The sequence below is a fragment of the Anser cygnoides genome, chromosome Z (genome assembly GCF_040182565.1).
Source record: "Anser cygnoides isolate HZ-2024a breed goose chromosome Z, Taihu_goose_T2T_genome, whole genome shotgun sequence".
In the NCBI taxonomy this organism is placed as follows: domain Eukaryota; kingdom Metazoa; phylum Chordata; class Aves; order Anseriformes; family Anatidae; genus Anser; species Anser cygnoides.
In genome coordinates, this window is record NC_089912.1 from 7,437,377 (window position 1) to 7,453,460 (window position 16,084).

General features: G+C 38.2%; 1 protein-coding gene across 2 annotated transcripts in view; it reads right to left on the reverse strand.

Moving 5' to 3' along the window:
• Nucleotides 1-16,079, reverse strand: part of XRCC4 (X-ray repair cross complementing 4) — a 188,981-nt gene extending 172,902 nt beyond the window's left edge. For both annotated transcript variants that reach the window (XM_048045656.2, XM_048045658.2), the window contains exon 1: nucleotides 16,003-16,079. The gene's annotated coding sequence lies outside the window, so the exon portion shown is untranslated. The remainder of the gene's footprint in view (nucleotides 1-16,002) is intronic.
• Nucleotides 16,080-16,084: the final 5 nt, after the last annotated feature.

A 16,084-nucleotide genomic window follows, 5' to 3' on the forward strand; every position in this document is an offset into this window, starting at 1 on the left:
TCAAGATCAGCCTCAGTTCAGGCCCTGAGGGGACACTATTCTTAAAGCAGTACTGGTGAGGAGCTCCTGGCTTACAGATATTGAGGCAAATCTAGATGCAGATTGAACTACCACTAGCCTCCCAAAAAGTTGGTATTTTCATTTAAGGAGGAGCAGCTTTAACTGCAGTTGCCTGCAGTGTCTGACCTCTGCTCAGCTACATTTAGAAATGCTTTTATCTTGTCCAGACAGTGCACAGAATTCAAAAGCTGCAAAATACATGAATGTATGACTTGTTTTTCAAGCATAACGCTGCATTAGCAGTTAGAGAACAACTACATTGTAACAATAAATGTTTACAACAAATATCAACAAGGTTAATGCAATAACAAATTAGATACTTCTGATGGCTAATTAAACCACAGTACAGGTCAACGTAGACTTAACAAATCACATTTCTAAACAATGAAAGGATCATCAGGTAAGGTGTCTGCTGTAAATTCCAGGATGAATTTTGGTTAAACAAGTCACTAGGTATTTCTAGCACTATGGACTACACATTACATTTTCATCATTAATTTAACAAAGAGCTAACTCCATTTTTCAGCTTAAAACTTAAGTTTAACTTCAGTTTAGAATGTATTTCAAAAGAGTTTAGAATTAAAAAGACAAAGTAGGAGTAGGAGATAAATTATGTATGTATAGAGCTAGGCATCATAAACTCTCTCCAACAACAGCAAGAGGGATGACTTTACTATTTACATCCATAAAACAGCACCATTCATACTACTACAGATGCCGTACTCAGTTTGTATTCACAGAAAGAATGCCAGAAACTAAAGGGTAACTTAATTTTTCAATATTGCTTTTAAGTCCAAAAAATATATATTCTATTTCTAACACTGCTCATTTCTGAAAGCATACAGTACATCTCTGCAGCTGTAAACAAGAACAGAAAATGGTATATTTGGGGCACAGAAGCCTGGAACAAGGCCTCTTAAATTACTGTTTATGGAATGAAAGTCATTTTAAAGATTTGTAGTGCACCAATTGCCTGAGTATGGGTCAATAAAGAATACATGACAAGAAGCACAAGTAAGGTGCATAGTATATTTAAGCATATAGACATGTATTCTCCTTTGCCCACCAAATTCCCTTTCCCTTTTTTCCTTGTTCTGGAATGATACTGAGTCTCTTATAAAATATTTTGATAAAAATCCCTCTCCAAAAGACACTCCTTATAAAAAGACTTTAATTGCTTGTTAATTAAAAGCTGTGAAACAGTTGCATGCAACCCAGAGAGACAACATACAACTTACTAATGCAAATATATAGCTTAACAGGGAGTTTTTGTGTGTTGCATTTGATTCTTATCACAAAGCAGAGCAGCAGTCAGTGAAAACCACCTGCACCAGAGGCTTTTTTTTCCCTTTCCTGTTTGTAGCAGAAAGCAAAGAATGCTGGATTTTCTATTTATATGATGATAAAGAGGATGAAGTGCCAGTCCTCAGTGAGAAAAAGTGAAGTAAAGAGTTGCTCATTAAAAAGAATTTTTATTGTTTTTGATGCTCTAACGAGGTCTCCAAGGCCTGAAACAAAACCCATATGATATCATAATAGTATGCTTCCCACACATCCATCTTCACGTGCTAGTATTTCACATGAGCAGTATGGAACAGCTAGGAATTGACATCTTTTTTAGACATCATTCTTAAGAGAGCTGTTACCAAACTAAGGAATGAGCACATAAGCAGAACTGAGAAAGCTTCCACGTTATTTGTCTACCTGTGGCACAACACTAAAATAAAAACCAGCGTGCTGAGGAGATGCAGTGCAGAAGATTGCTCTGCATTTTAAAAACTAAATGCAAAGTACAGTTGACAAGCTTTCCCACATTTTGTTGTGCATCTTTGAACAAAGGAGTTTACAAGCAAGCATAAAACAAAAACATTACCCTTTTCTCCCAGCTTTCAACTCCTCCGTTGTGCTCACTGACCTTCTGAGATGTGCATTGGCTATGTTTAGAGGCTGCCTTACAAAGCAGCACTCAGTCTTGCTTATGATCTCCAAGCACTCAACTCTTCAAACTCATCAGCAAAAGTGTAAGGATTTCTTGGCAGTTTACACTGGTTATTTACTCCTCTCCAGAAGGAGCAAATGTTCATAAACAGTAGTCTGACCAACATGGCATACACAAACGTCATTGCAAACAAAAATATTGTACCTTACTACCTATTTTTGAAAAAATGTTTGTTAAAAAAAGGCAAAAAAAAACTCTTCCCCAAATATCCTAAAAACATAACTCATAACTCCTCCATAGTGTATGGTGTAGTGTGGAGTAAACCAATAAACCACAAACAGCTAAAGTGTGAGCAAAAAAATAGCTAAGGACTTATCTAACAAACCAGCAGTGAAAAACTACCACTAATGAAAGGGGAAAAAAAAAAAAGAGAAAAAGAAAATCAAAGCACCTTCTTTATTCACCTACTACAAGCTGAAAGCACGCATCTCACCCACCCTAAAGGCAACGCTGAGTAACAAACCTACAAAAGTGTATTACTGAAATATGTACGGCAGGGGAAGGAACTGGGACATCCTTCTTGGATCCCTGAAGTCAGCTACATGTTCATGGGATTCACAAGCTGTTTTGTTCAATGCCTTTAAAAGAGATATATTCCTCTATACATCAAGAACTGAAGTAAATTAAAATACCCTCTTTCTAAGACATCACCCTCCCATCTTCATCTGCCCTCTTACTATATTCTCTCATCTTCCCATCAGCCTTCAATATGTCAAGTACATGACTCTTCACAGATCAAGGACTTGTTTGTAAAGGGTGCCCATGTCCCTACTGGAGTTTCTGCACCAGGGTGTCCCTTGAGGTGAACGCTGAGGGGTACAAGACGAGTAAACTTGAAGAAGATTCTCCTACTCCCCGTCCCCAAATTAATACTCAGGAAAAAAAAAACACCATGTTGTAAACATTTGGCTGCCAATCAGCACCCACAAGGAATGCAAAAGAAAGCACACCTTCAAGAACTCCAACTAAATCTACCTTTATTTTGTCATTTCCATGGGAGAAGATGTTGTATAAACACAAACTGGAGGCTACTATAGGATCAAGGCTGAACCAGATGATGTCTCCCATTGTTACTGTACACATTATCTTCCAAACTCTAAATGTAGATTGTAGAAAAAATTAAAGACGAAAAGTAATTTCAAACTGATATCCAGATACGTTTTTAAAAAATTATTTAATGTAATTCATTGTTCTAACCACTACACATGCAAAATTCAAAGAGACTGTCCGACATGTGCTTACCTAAGAATTTACCTTTATACATTGAAAATGCAGTCCTAGTAAAAATCCTATTTGTCTTTTTTTTAAAGGATTGCCAAAATATTCCTCTGTTTTGGTTTTTGTCTCAAATGACTATACATGCAACTGGAGAATAAACATGACAGAACATATCACAGCTGTTTGAGATGCTCTGGGCCAGATACTCATCCAGGACACAGTAACTGTGGATGTACTGACAAAGGAGCCTGAAAAATCCACCCCAACCTGGAAACTGACCTTCCACAGAAGTTGGTCACACAAGCTTGCAGAAGCTGCTACTGCTTTTTCAGACTTTACCAACACCTCTACCAAGTGATATTTTTCAGTACGAAACACAGCCAAAATACAAAGATGAATGAGGGAGAATTGAAACTCTAAAGTTGCACTTTCACATCTTTGCCAGGAAAGGTAGGGACATAGATACGAATTCTATTAATGCTCAAAACTGTTAAAACAGCCACCTGAATTTTGGCACTCTCACTGTTCAACAGTCCAGTCGCTACTGAAGCTTATCAAAAACCACTGAATAAAAAACAGCTATAAAAAAACCAGCTACTTAAATTACTGAATTCAGGAACACATTATAGCACTCTAAAAAGCACCTAGGAGTCAATTAGAACAGACAAGTACCTTGGAGTGCCTTTCAAGATTCAGCAATACTGTCTATGTAGGCTCTTTCCAATTCAACATCTCAATAAAATGAGAGCAGTCAGTACTTCTTTCCTCCCTTGCTTACTATAAAGAAAAGCTTCAGAGAAACTGATTGATTAGGGCCATAAGAAAGCCAGTATTTTCCTCCTTAAGGGCACAGTAGGTCACACTACACATCAGCACCTCACCATGTCAGAGCCAAGGATCTGAGACAAGCTTGCAGGTGGGAACAGCAGAGTCCCGCCCCAAATTAGTAAATCAGAGGCTTTATTGAGGCCTTCGAACAGTTGAGGATTGAGCTGTTTATCTTTAGCACTTTGTCCCTTCGGTCTTTGGCTTCCAATGATCTATATTAGTCAATGTTTCTTTCTAAGGAGAAATCAGCTGTTGGCTGGTTTGCAATTAACTGGAGCCTACTCTCCGAACAAATAGAGTACACAGTTGCTTCTGAATAAACAAGACACTTTTAAAATTGGTTTACAAAGAATTTTATATGTTGTTTTGGATAGCACTAGGCATAGACTAAAAGCCAAATCTTTTAGGCTGCTCCAACACAGCATCATTGATAATATGAACTTCAGCACTTTATTTTTCCTCCATGCAGACTAATGGCTTTTCTTCAAATTGCTTCAGCTGCAGGTGTTTCAAACTTTAACAGCTATGCATGGAAGGCTACTTACAGATCAGAAAGAGCTACTATATCTTTCTAATGGAGCAATTAACTTAAGTGCTTTCTTGTTGAGAAAAATAGGGTGCTATCTACACTGACTTCAGAATAGAAGACCAGCACAAATAGCACACTGCTATTAAGTCTATAATTCGATCCTTTCTTCCATTGGCTTGACCACAACATACACTAGAAATCTGAATGGAATAATCAGAAGAAAGTGCATGGTTAACCTAGTCAGAGAACAGGTACTATTCATGAAACATTGTCTGTATTTGTAAGTGGATTAGTTGAGATTTAAAGCAGTCAGAAAAAAAACTAAGATTACCTTTAAAGAATAAACCTAGTTATTACCACATTTCCTAGCTGAAGGCAATAAGATAATGTCTGGATTTATGAATATTTCTAGAGACATATTTCATACAAGTTGATTTTCTCTCATGTTAATTTAAAATTCCATTAACTCCAATGCTTCAAGAGGAAGAGTATTAAAATATCTGACAAAAACCTTAGTTAATCTAAGATTTACTATCCACCTAATAAGGACTTCCTCTTTTTTCTTTTCAGAGGAACATGTCTGGGCCAAGAAGCATAAAAAAAAGAACACAGCAAACTTCCTATCGCATCTCACAATGAGCCTCCCATTCTCCTGGCCGCAATATTTGTTTGACACTGCAGAAAGGTTCAATAATAAATCTTCAGCTGCAACTTAAGGATACCTTTGTAGACCAAAAAAAGATAAAAATTTTGAAAGAGCTCTATTTCTAATGAATTTTAGCAGGCTAACATATTTTTACATGACATGGAACATAAATTGTTTCTAGTTGTTCCTTTGTTTAACCTTGTTACACAAGGTTCACAATTTTGTCAATAATGTATCTTTGTCTTGCAGACAAAAGAAATGAATAAAAAATTGGCACTGGATATAAAGAAGCAACTGAATGACTTAGTAACTTCAGGAAGACGGGTTAATGGCCCATCTTAAAAATGCAGTGCTACCTGACATTTGATCAAGAGACTGACTTCAAGAAAGCTGCAATCAGTATTTCGTCCTCAAAGGACCCAAGTGCAGAAGCAAAACCCACATGGCTAACATTTGCACTGCTTGTTTCCCACTGTTTTGTGGCAGCCACAGAAGTATTGGAAACATGCACATACTTATTGTACAACTGTCAAAAAAAAAAGCAGCTTTTTAGCTTGTCAGACTCTGTAGGCCAATAGGATATGCAAGATTTGCCACAAAAGATCTGGAATCTACGATAAGGAACAACCCTTGTCAGACTTATTTACTACAGTCACCAGTTGAAAAATGAGGAGAAACAGAAGGAAGTAGACAGTCAACAACCTTTATAGTAGGAATCTTACTAACAAGCTTTGATCTTAATTGTAGCCTGGAGGCAAAGCCCACCCTGGTGTCTTTCATTCCCTTGAAGTCTCAGGCCTAACCCACTACCAACTCCAGGCTTCCAGGCTTGCCAAGCTCACTTGTAAGCATCTGTATTAGGAGGCAGTTTAAGCTACAAGGTTTAAAAAAAAAAGCCTTAATATATTAAAATAAATACCCAAGTGGGAAACTATACTAGCAAATAATGGAAAAACTTGATATATTTCCAAAAAGAGCAAACCTTTCTTTTTCACACTTCTCCAGGAATTCTTCCAAACCCCATGCTTGGAATGGTTTGACTGCATGCACACCGTCAAGTTCTAACTTTCCAAAATTCATATCTGAAAAATCCTAGAGTTTCTTTAAATAAATCACAATATACTAACTGAATGTTACCAAGATATCACATAAATTAAAAAAAAAAAGAAAAAAAGATGATAATAAAACTCAATCACACAACTGAAAACTTTACCAGTGAGAAAGCTAATTTTAGTACTAAGTTACTAAAGAGCATGTGCAGAACCGAGCAAGGATCAAAGAACAAGACCAGACCAGATTCAAGTGGGATGGAGAGTCAGCAGGCATGCCCAAGAGACCCAGACTCCCCACCTCTGTTGCCTCTGGAAGATGCAACTTCAAAAAATATTTATTGACTTAGTTTGGCAGAAGGTCAGCCTGGCTCTCTGAGGCCCTGCTATAGCCAACGGTGGCATGGAGCCATACCTACTTAGCCTAAGACTGTGGATTTCAAGGAACGGCAAATTATTAAGAAAGAAAATTTGCTTTCTCCAAAAAAAAATAAAAAAATAAATATATGTAACAATTCCCTCATAATCTGAAAAGCAAGCATTAAAAACTTTACATTTTGAAGATAAAAATAAAAAAAGGAAAAAAATCTGTACATGTTTACCACATACAACTTTTCAGCCTGCAGATAATACAGTATATGATCAGCAACAGCAGAGAGCCAGGAATTCCTGGCATCTTAGTCACATTTCCAAAACCATCTCTGCAGTTTTCAGTAACTTATTATCCATTTGAGAACACTGAAGCTGAAGGGGAAAAAAAAATAGACAAGCATGTTTTATCCACCCTTCGCCTATCTAAAAATACTCGGATACATGTGTCTTTTTGATGTACGTTTGGATACCCTGGTAGACTGGTTGAGGTATCATCTGTTTCCCAAAACACTGCCTTCTCTTGGATTAAGAATTACCAGGATATTCAAGACAGCAAACAAATCTGTCCTACAGACTTCTTTTGTTTTATATTCTTTAGTCCCCATATACACCTTCTATTATGATCTCACTCAGACTGACATGTTTCTGTAAATCTTTGACTTGGTATCACTCAGCAATCAATTTCACTAAATGGTCTTACAATTTTATTATTATTTTTTTTAATTTGAAATAAAGCTAAATTAATTCAGTGCTGTTGAATCCACAACTGTTCCACAGGCAGGCATAACAAATCCCAGTCAAAGAAAAATGAAGCAAAGAAATCGGCATCAGCCACACACTGATGCATATATTTCTATATCTGAGTGGGCTTTCTGAAGAGCTTGGAAAAACTGAGCCAGGAACCTAGAAAAACAAGTTTGGCCAAATGTAGCCGCTTCAGGTATAAATATGAAGGCTTACATATACTGCCCTCCCCCCAACACTTTCCAAAGAGATGGATTATTTTAATTTCACGTCTCTGTCACATTAGTAATAAAAAATAGGCCTAGACTCCAAATTGCTTTATCTTGCTAAACACTTTCCTAACAGATTCTCTTTGAAGAAAATTCCTGTGTTACCCTGTCTTCACTTAACAGGAGCTTTATTATGTTTTTCTTTCCATTTTCTATTTATCAACTGGAATAGGCCACATTGATCTCCTTGAAAACAAAAAGCTCACACCACTTCAGTTTATTAAACATTTTAATTAATTTTTCTTCATGTGGTCCCCACATAAAAATAATTCACAGGACGTTTTCAATGAACTTTCAATGCACTTAAATTTCAATTCTGCATCTCTTTGTTCAGCCATAGTAATCCCTTTGCATTGAAAATGAATGCCATTTGTGACAGATTAGGTTAAGCAACCAAGAGTTGAAGATGAGGCAAAGAGACATCAATCCATATGGAACATTAATTTCAGTTGGTTCCACAGATAGGCACAGGTTCACCTTCGGTTCTTTAATCTGCCTTGAATGCCAAATCATGATATTTAACATATCAGTAATGCATCAGACACCGTCCCCCACCATACAGATCCTTCAAAAGAGGCAAAGAAACACAGAGAAAAGCATGGCACCTGGTTAACTTAGGTTTTGTGATGATGCACACTGGACAAACCAAAACAGGAGGGAAACACCAACCCATACTAAGAACTGAAAGGCCAGTATTTTAGCAAGGAAGGTGTCCAGTGTACAAGTCCCGTAACGTCAGAAGTCTGAGCTAATGAGCAGCATTCTTTAAATTAATAAATAAAGATACCTCCACTAAATTGACAGCAAATTCAGTGGCCATTGACTCTGACTTAAAAAAAAAAAAAATCACTCAAACCAATCAGCACATATTGTGTCATCACTAAGTATAGAAACTGCATTTAGAAAGGAACAAAGACACAAAATTTCACAAGTCAGCTAAAAGTCCTATGAATAAAAATATGAAGCTTTTTAGGAGATACCTACTCATTGTCTATCTAGGTAGTTTTCTTGACACTTTCATATAGTGAGGTTTTTTTTTCTTAACATTGGCCAGGCAAAAAAAAAAAAAATCTCTGAAAATTAAACCCAAGACACTTGATGCCAGGCAGGGGGTCTACTTAAGGAAGACAGCTCTTCAATATTAGTTTCCCTTCACAACTACTACAGAATACTAGCTTGCACTGGAGTGAAAAAGAATTTGCAGACTAATATGAGGACACAGCAGGGGCACACCAGTGGAAAAATGCCACTGGGACTTGAACAGAGAAAGAACTTAGGCACTTACTAAGAAAATATAGCACAAAAGTGCTTTGATATTCCACCAGTTAAATACAGTTTTTAGGTTTTAATGTGTAAATTATTACAAGACAAATATGTGGTGCATCAGTGTCTAGGACCCAAAACTGTTGTTTTATGACAGTAAGTCATTGCATTGCCATATAAATTAAATGAATTCTTAGGGAATGACGACAAAAGTTATTGGGAATAAAAATTAAAGCAGAAAATACTTTAAAATTAAGACTCAGTTAAGTTTAGGCTTCACTGCATGTTGGGTCACACTTCACCTTCCATTGCTGGGCTTTCTGGTTCCCAACTGCAAAAGGTAAACAGGACCACTATGGCACAGCAGTATCCTAAATGAAACAGTGAACAAATACAATAAATCTAAACTCATGTCCATACACCAGCATGTAAAAACCCAGCCCTCTGCACAGAAGAGTTAATTCTCGACAACTGCAACAGACTGTTGCAGTACATTTTGAGATATAGTACCCCCACTGCATTTTCTCCCCTCTCATACAGTCATTTGTTTTGCATTGTCAACTACCAAAGTAACAATATGAACATTGAATTTAGAGTATATACTAAAAAAATCCCTCCAAGAAGAGAAAACACATCTATTTTTAGGACAGTTAAAGTTAATAAAACAAATTCCTAGCACAGACAAGAATGACTGTAAATTGTAAAGCACCATTTTCACCTATATACTTCCCTGATTAAGTCAGGAAGAAAAAAACTTCTGACAGTGCTTTCAGGAAGCTATGAAAGGTAGGCCAAGTAATACCTACTGCTATGACACACACAAGAGTGCTAACTTCTTGTCTCTTATTTCAAAAAATAATTATCCTCTGCGATACCAATGCCTACCTTTTACTGAAATTAACATTTCTGTCCAACCTCTGTAATGCCTATGGCCACTGTGTGCTGTACTCTGACTTAATTCTAGCATTAGGTTTCACAGCTGGTGAAATTTAATGTAAGCCCACACAATACAGTTTGCTGCCTCCAACTACTATCTAAGCTTCCCTCATTTGCTCAGTCAACACAAATCTCTCCTGAGGTTTTTGTGAAGTTTCCACCATAAGCTTGACACAGCTGACTGCATTTGGAAAGCCCCATGGTCCCTCTTTCCTGTCCAGCTACTGTGCTGAAAAGGGTGGCCTCTAAGATCCTTTTGTAGACCTGCAAACAAACAATCCCTTTCATAATCATTTGACTCATCTGTAAAAACAAATGCAGCCTGTGATAGGATATATAGCCCCACTCTTCCTCTAATGGCATTAATTTTTCCATCCCAAGATAGCAAGTAATTTGGCTGATCTCTAGATCAAGAACACAAATGTTCTCAGTCTCTGCACTCTTAAAATCACATAAGATTAGTATCTCTCTTTTTTTTTTTTTTAAATTTATTTTACAATCTCTGCTCTATCTGTCTGCTCTGTTGGAGGACACCTCTTCCCACAAGGCCAGCCTCAATACTCACCTAAAAGTTTGCAAAGCAGATGTAGAATGGTTTTTATTATTGCAATAATTTTCCAGACTCTGTAGATTTGGTGGTACTTAATCAAATAATCTTTTATGGCATTACTATTATGTCTCAGGAGAGAGGAACATCAGAGGCGCTTGGCTAGGCACACACATAATGAAAATATTTTTTCAACTTGGAACTTTTCCTGTAAAATATGCCATTTAAGTTGATCAGATTTGACACTTAGATTAGCAAACGAGAGCAATTTGTTTAGTAATTCTCTTCTAAATTTTATCCTGATTTCAGAGAACACCAGTCCTTCATTACTACATTGATACCGGATTTCCATACTAATTACCTTCACGTTCACAGGGACCTTCCACCACCTCTCCTCTTTCCACCTCATTAACAGGAGGTAGGGCTAACACCCTAAGACTAATGCCCGCAAAGACACCCTGATGACAACCTGTAGGAGGTGAAGACGCCAATTCTGAACCTAGGAAATGGGATGCAGCTCTAGTCAGTGGATGGACCACAGAAGAATAGTAAGGCAGGCCCTATTTTTGTTGCAGAAGTTTTAATTTAATGTTTAGAAATAGTATTTTAGAGTAACTTTCTAAATTATATTCTAGCTTTTTCACTGAGTGATGCTAGTTAGATCATAATTTAATGTGAATGCACATTATTTTACATTCTACATGTCCTAGAAGCAAGAAATACAAACTGCTCTGCCAGATATAGTAGAGAAGAAATCACAGCTGTATCCTATTAACCTTAATGATAAATAACAGTTTGAGACCTTGCAAATCTCACCCTAAACTCCTTGTGACTCCACCTACTCTTTAAGGGCATGTGGTGCTTTTTCATTTGGGGTTCCTGAGCTATAAACGCCCTGAAAACATTCTTCACTTACTCTTCCCTCCTAGGCAACAAGAGATAAGGATTAAAGTTTCTCATCCACAAGAGGCACCAAAAGATAATAAGCACATCAGAAATAGGCATTGAGACCAAACAGTAAGTGACCCTGGGAGGTTCAATGCACGCAGATGAGCATGTATCACACAATGCTGGGAAGCCATGCGCCATTTCAAATGATCTCGCCCACACTAAAACGGAAGTCTATAAGTCAAAACAGACCACCAGAAGCCATCTAGCATTCCTGAAAACTTTCTAGCAAGACAAAACACCAGCAGCACCAACACTGGGATTGGCTATATCAGACGGGGGGCTACGGTACCTCTGCCAGGGGCACAGCGTAACTGTGCCATGCCATGACACCAGTTTGTTAAAAAAGCTGCAGTGCCTTGCTAAGTTGCACGGTAACCCTGACACTAGCCCATCAGTTGTATGCAACTACATTTTCTTCTTTTTTCTTTGTAAATAATACATAATGCAAAAGCTTTGTTTTGTGAGATATATACAATGAAGAAAATACACTGATTTTAGTCTAGGTAAGTGTTTGAAATCAACAGAATTCAAATGCTGAGGCATTTTGGAAACCCTTCCTGTGGCTTTGTCTAAGATAAGTGTTTACAATCTGACTCCCTAGGTTTAGTTCTTAAATATGACAGTAATAGATACATAGAATCATCTTATTGGTCCAAGACGCTGTTGTTCTGGTCACTTCACTTTCAGTGTCCTTATGTGCCTCTAATGCCACTGCCTCATATAACCAATCATTCTAAAACTCTGTATGACAGCAGACAAAAATGTTGTGTATATAAAGTAAAAGGCAAATGCTTTCCCTCTTCAATGGGCCTAACGTAGGTACTACCTTCCTATCCAGCTGAACGCATCCCAGAGTATAAATGCAGCATCCATTTAACCCATGTGAAGTACAGCATAATCACTGGCACAGTTTTTTCTCACAACTGTTTGAGGCTCCGGTCAGCTCCTGTGAAACAACAGCCTATACAATTCACAGAATTCTATCATACTGATGGAAGATGGCAATCCATGTCAAATTTGTCACAAAAGCAGAAATTTTAAGGTATAAGAATTAGCATTGTTATATGAACATTCCTTATCATACATTTCCTGATACAGTACTGTTTATAACACATGTGGTTACAATACTAGGTTCGAGCACTCTTCCCAAGCATCTCTGCTGCGAAGTCTGAGCGCTTATTCTGTCTCAGAGAACATGGAAGCTACAAACATTTTACAGCTCTTGTGGTTAATCCTACTACAGAGCATACAGCATGCACCTTTACAAGGCAACAGTGGAATGTAGGAGAAGTAGAGAAATAGAAGCTGTACATTTAGTTTTGTTTTGTTTTTTTCTAAATGGTATTAGTGGACAAAATACCATGTTCCAGTGCCCCAGTGTCCTTGCCAGTGTGCTGGTTTCACTATGCTTGCCTGAATAATGCACATCCCTTGTGTTTCTCCGCCTCCTTATTTCAGTGTGAAAGCTAAACAAATTCATAGCTGTTGTGACTAGGCAAATAAGGTTTTATGCATTCATGCTTGTATTTGGAGACACCAGGAACAACAAAAGTAGACATGATGTAAAACCTAAAAAAAAAGAGCATTACCAGATTTTATCAGTACATTCAAACTAGCACATCCCAGGAAAAAAAATGCATCTTATTTGTAAATGGCTTTCTTATATACATGTGCACATTTGTTATGCACATATACTTGTTTGTTTACACAGATGTACCTGTCATGCCAGTCAGCTGCCTGTGATATTTTTTAAACTACCTTCCACCCTCCTACTTATGAAAACTAAAACAAGAGATGCTGAAAACCCAGCCTCCCACATGCACGTTGACATTGTTTAGTTAGAACTCAGCCTGCATTTGAAGACAACCCACAAGCTTAATTTCTGAAGCCACCTTTTATATGTTTCAAAATACACACTAATTCCTTGGTATGCCCAGTTGATTAAACACTCAACTGAACAGTAGGCAATCTCTTCACTGACAAATCACACTACTAAAATATTTCTTAAGGGGCACAGCCAACACCTTTAAACCACCTTAAAAAAACAAAAAAAAAACAAAAAATCAGAAAGCAAGTATTCATTGCATGGCTTTATTTACCTATTTGAATATTGTTAGATCAATATAATTGTTTAAACTTCTGATTCATTTTGATGTTTCAGCAGACAAGAATACATATCCAGTCAATTCCTGTACACAGCATCAACCCTGCCATCTCAGCCACTTGTAGTTTGTTTTCCATGAAAATACATTGATTAGGAGAAAAAATACAATGAAAAGTGGAGAACAGACATTAGAAATCATATCCTATATTTCAGCCAATACCCTATATATATTACAGCTGCATCCCAAAAGACACTGCCATGCTTGATACACTATCCTTCTAATGATACCAGCAAGGCTCCCGCAAGGAGATCATTAATGATCAAATGGCATTCTTCCCAAAAGAGCAAAACATGCAGCTGAAAGCATGCAATCAATGAAAAATCTTCTTCAAATAGCTCAGACTGTTGGAGTCTTCACTTGAAAATGAAATTGGTAGGGTAAATAAAAAGCGTTTTTACAAAAATCTGTAACGGAGTTCATATGTGAGTTTGTAGTAAACTAGCAAAGTAGGTAACATTACATAAAAATTACCATAAGGAGCACACTTGCAAAGAGAACTACTGAGCAAGGGAAAGCTACCTGGCTACCTAGAAGCAGGCCTGACTACACCATAATCAACACCTGACTGTTGCAGTCACCTCTACAAATGCACAAGTAACTTTTCCATTCACAATGAAGAACCAAAAGTGAAACCAAAAAAAACCCAAAAACAACACCAAACTTGCCTTGGAAAACCAAACTCGTTTTCTTTCTCCAACCCAGAAACACCTAAGTTTAAAAGTATTATTGTTTCTAAAATTTAGGGTCTTGGTAACCATTAGAGGTTTAACTGTTCTTTGGTTATAGTTGTTACTTCTTTCACTTTAGAATTCATCTTAACGTGAAATAAATCAAACACATTAATATTAGGTTATACTAAATATCAAAGTTGCTTTTAGAACTGCATTTTAATTTAACTCCACTTTTGATCCAAAACTATGACTAATGAATAAAAAAAACTGATTTGTTGAATGCAATTCTCTAACAAAACAGGATTAAGAAGTCTAAACGTGTTACAACAAAATAACCAAGCATCTTGCTGACTACCTAGCAAAAAAAAAAAAATCAGAATTATTAGACTTTGACAGTTTCTCAAGAAAAAGCACAAAACCAAAATCAACTTTCAAAATGCCTGAAATGCACAGGACAGAAAAACTAGTTATACAAGACAACCCACCTTACATTCTACATCTCCATATGTTGAAAACCACCCAAGTCATTTCTGTGGTTATGAAACTACAATTTTACAGAGAGAACTCCAAGTGGGAGTTACCTAGGCTGCTTCTGCAAATCAAGGTGCTCTTCAAAAAATAGCAAGAGCATTATACATGCATTGTATATGTTTGTTTTAGTTGCCTCGAAGCATTTTAATAGAATATGGCCTTGATTCCACTATGCAAACATGTTTCATATAGATACTCTCATTACCCTGCAGCCTCCTACAGCAACTTCTGGAAGCACGTCAAGGGTTATGCCCACTTCTGGCAGGATGAAGAATTTTGTTTACCCTTATCAAGGCAAAAAGCAAAAACCCATCCCACGCTTAACAGACAGAATCTATTTGGCCTGAGAACTAAAGATACTGAATCACTGAGACGTCAAAGCAAAGCTATCAACTTCGAAAGTGTTAATGCTTGTCAAGTTCTGTAAGATAAAGTGAACTTAAAGAAGGAGCTGCAGAGTGTTCCTGAAAGTTCGGAAGTTTTCCATGACACCAACATCTAGGCATCTTGCTGCAAATGCAAAATAGCCATAGCCAGGTTCTTCCAGAGAACTCATCAGGGTAAGCGTAGTGTTGGCTTTACTAAAATCACTCAGAGGATCAAATAAAAATAATAATAAAAAAAAGGACACACCCACAACCAAACAAAGGGGGAAAAAAAGGAAAATCCCCCACCCCTGGTTTAAAAAACAAATGCTGCATCGTTTTCACAGGGAACCAAAATTATGGCCTATCCCTTCTAATGGTTCGACGGCAGAGCAGCAGAGACTTTGAAAACCAGTTGCCAAGCGCGTAACGCTGCAGGTTTTAACAGGCTTGTCTCATACACAGCTACATGGCCCCTGGAGCAGGTAGCTCATTTGTGCCTTTGGCTATAACAATACGGTGCGGCCACGGCAAGGAGATGCACCCCAACGTTTTCCAGGGGGCTCTATGAGCGCGGTGCAGACCGACGAAGCCCCCACAAGGAGGGCGACGGGAGGGGAGCACGGCCGGAGACCCCTGAAGGAGCAAGGCGGGACTGGGGGCTCCGCGGGCAGCCCCGGGGCCATAAGGCGGGCACAGAACCGCCCCGGGGCCGCTCCTCCCCGCCACGGCCCTCAGTGCGAGCGCCCAGCACCCTCCGCCAGGCCAACGGTGACCAACGGCCGCTAACCGCCGTTAACGGTCCATTCCCCCCACTGCCCCTGCCTCACTGCGCGGGGGGCGGGGCGCCCACACCTACCTCCGCCGCTGCGCGCCGCTTCCGCCCTCCTGAAATAGCCGCCCGGCTTCCGCCAATGAGAAGCGCTTCCCGCCTCTCCGCC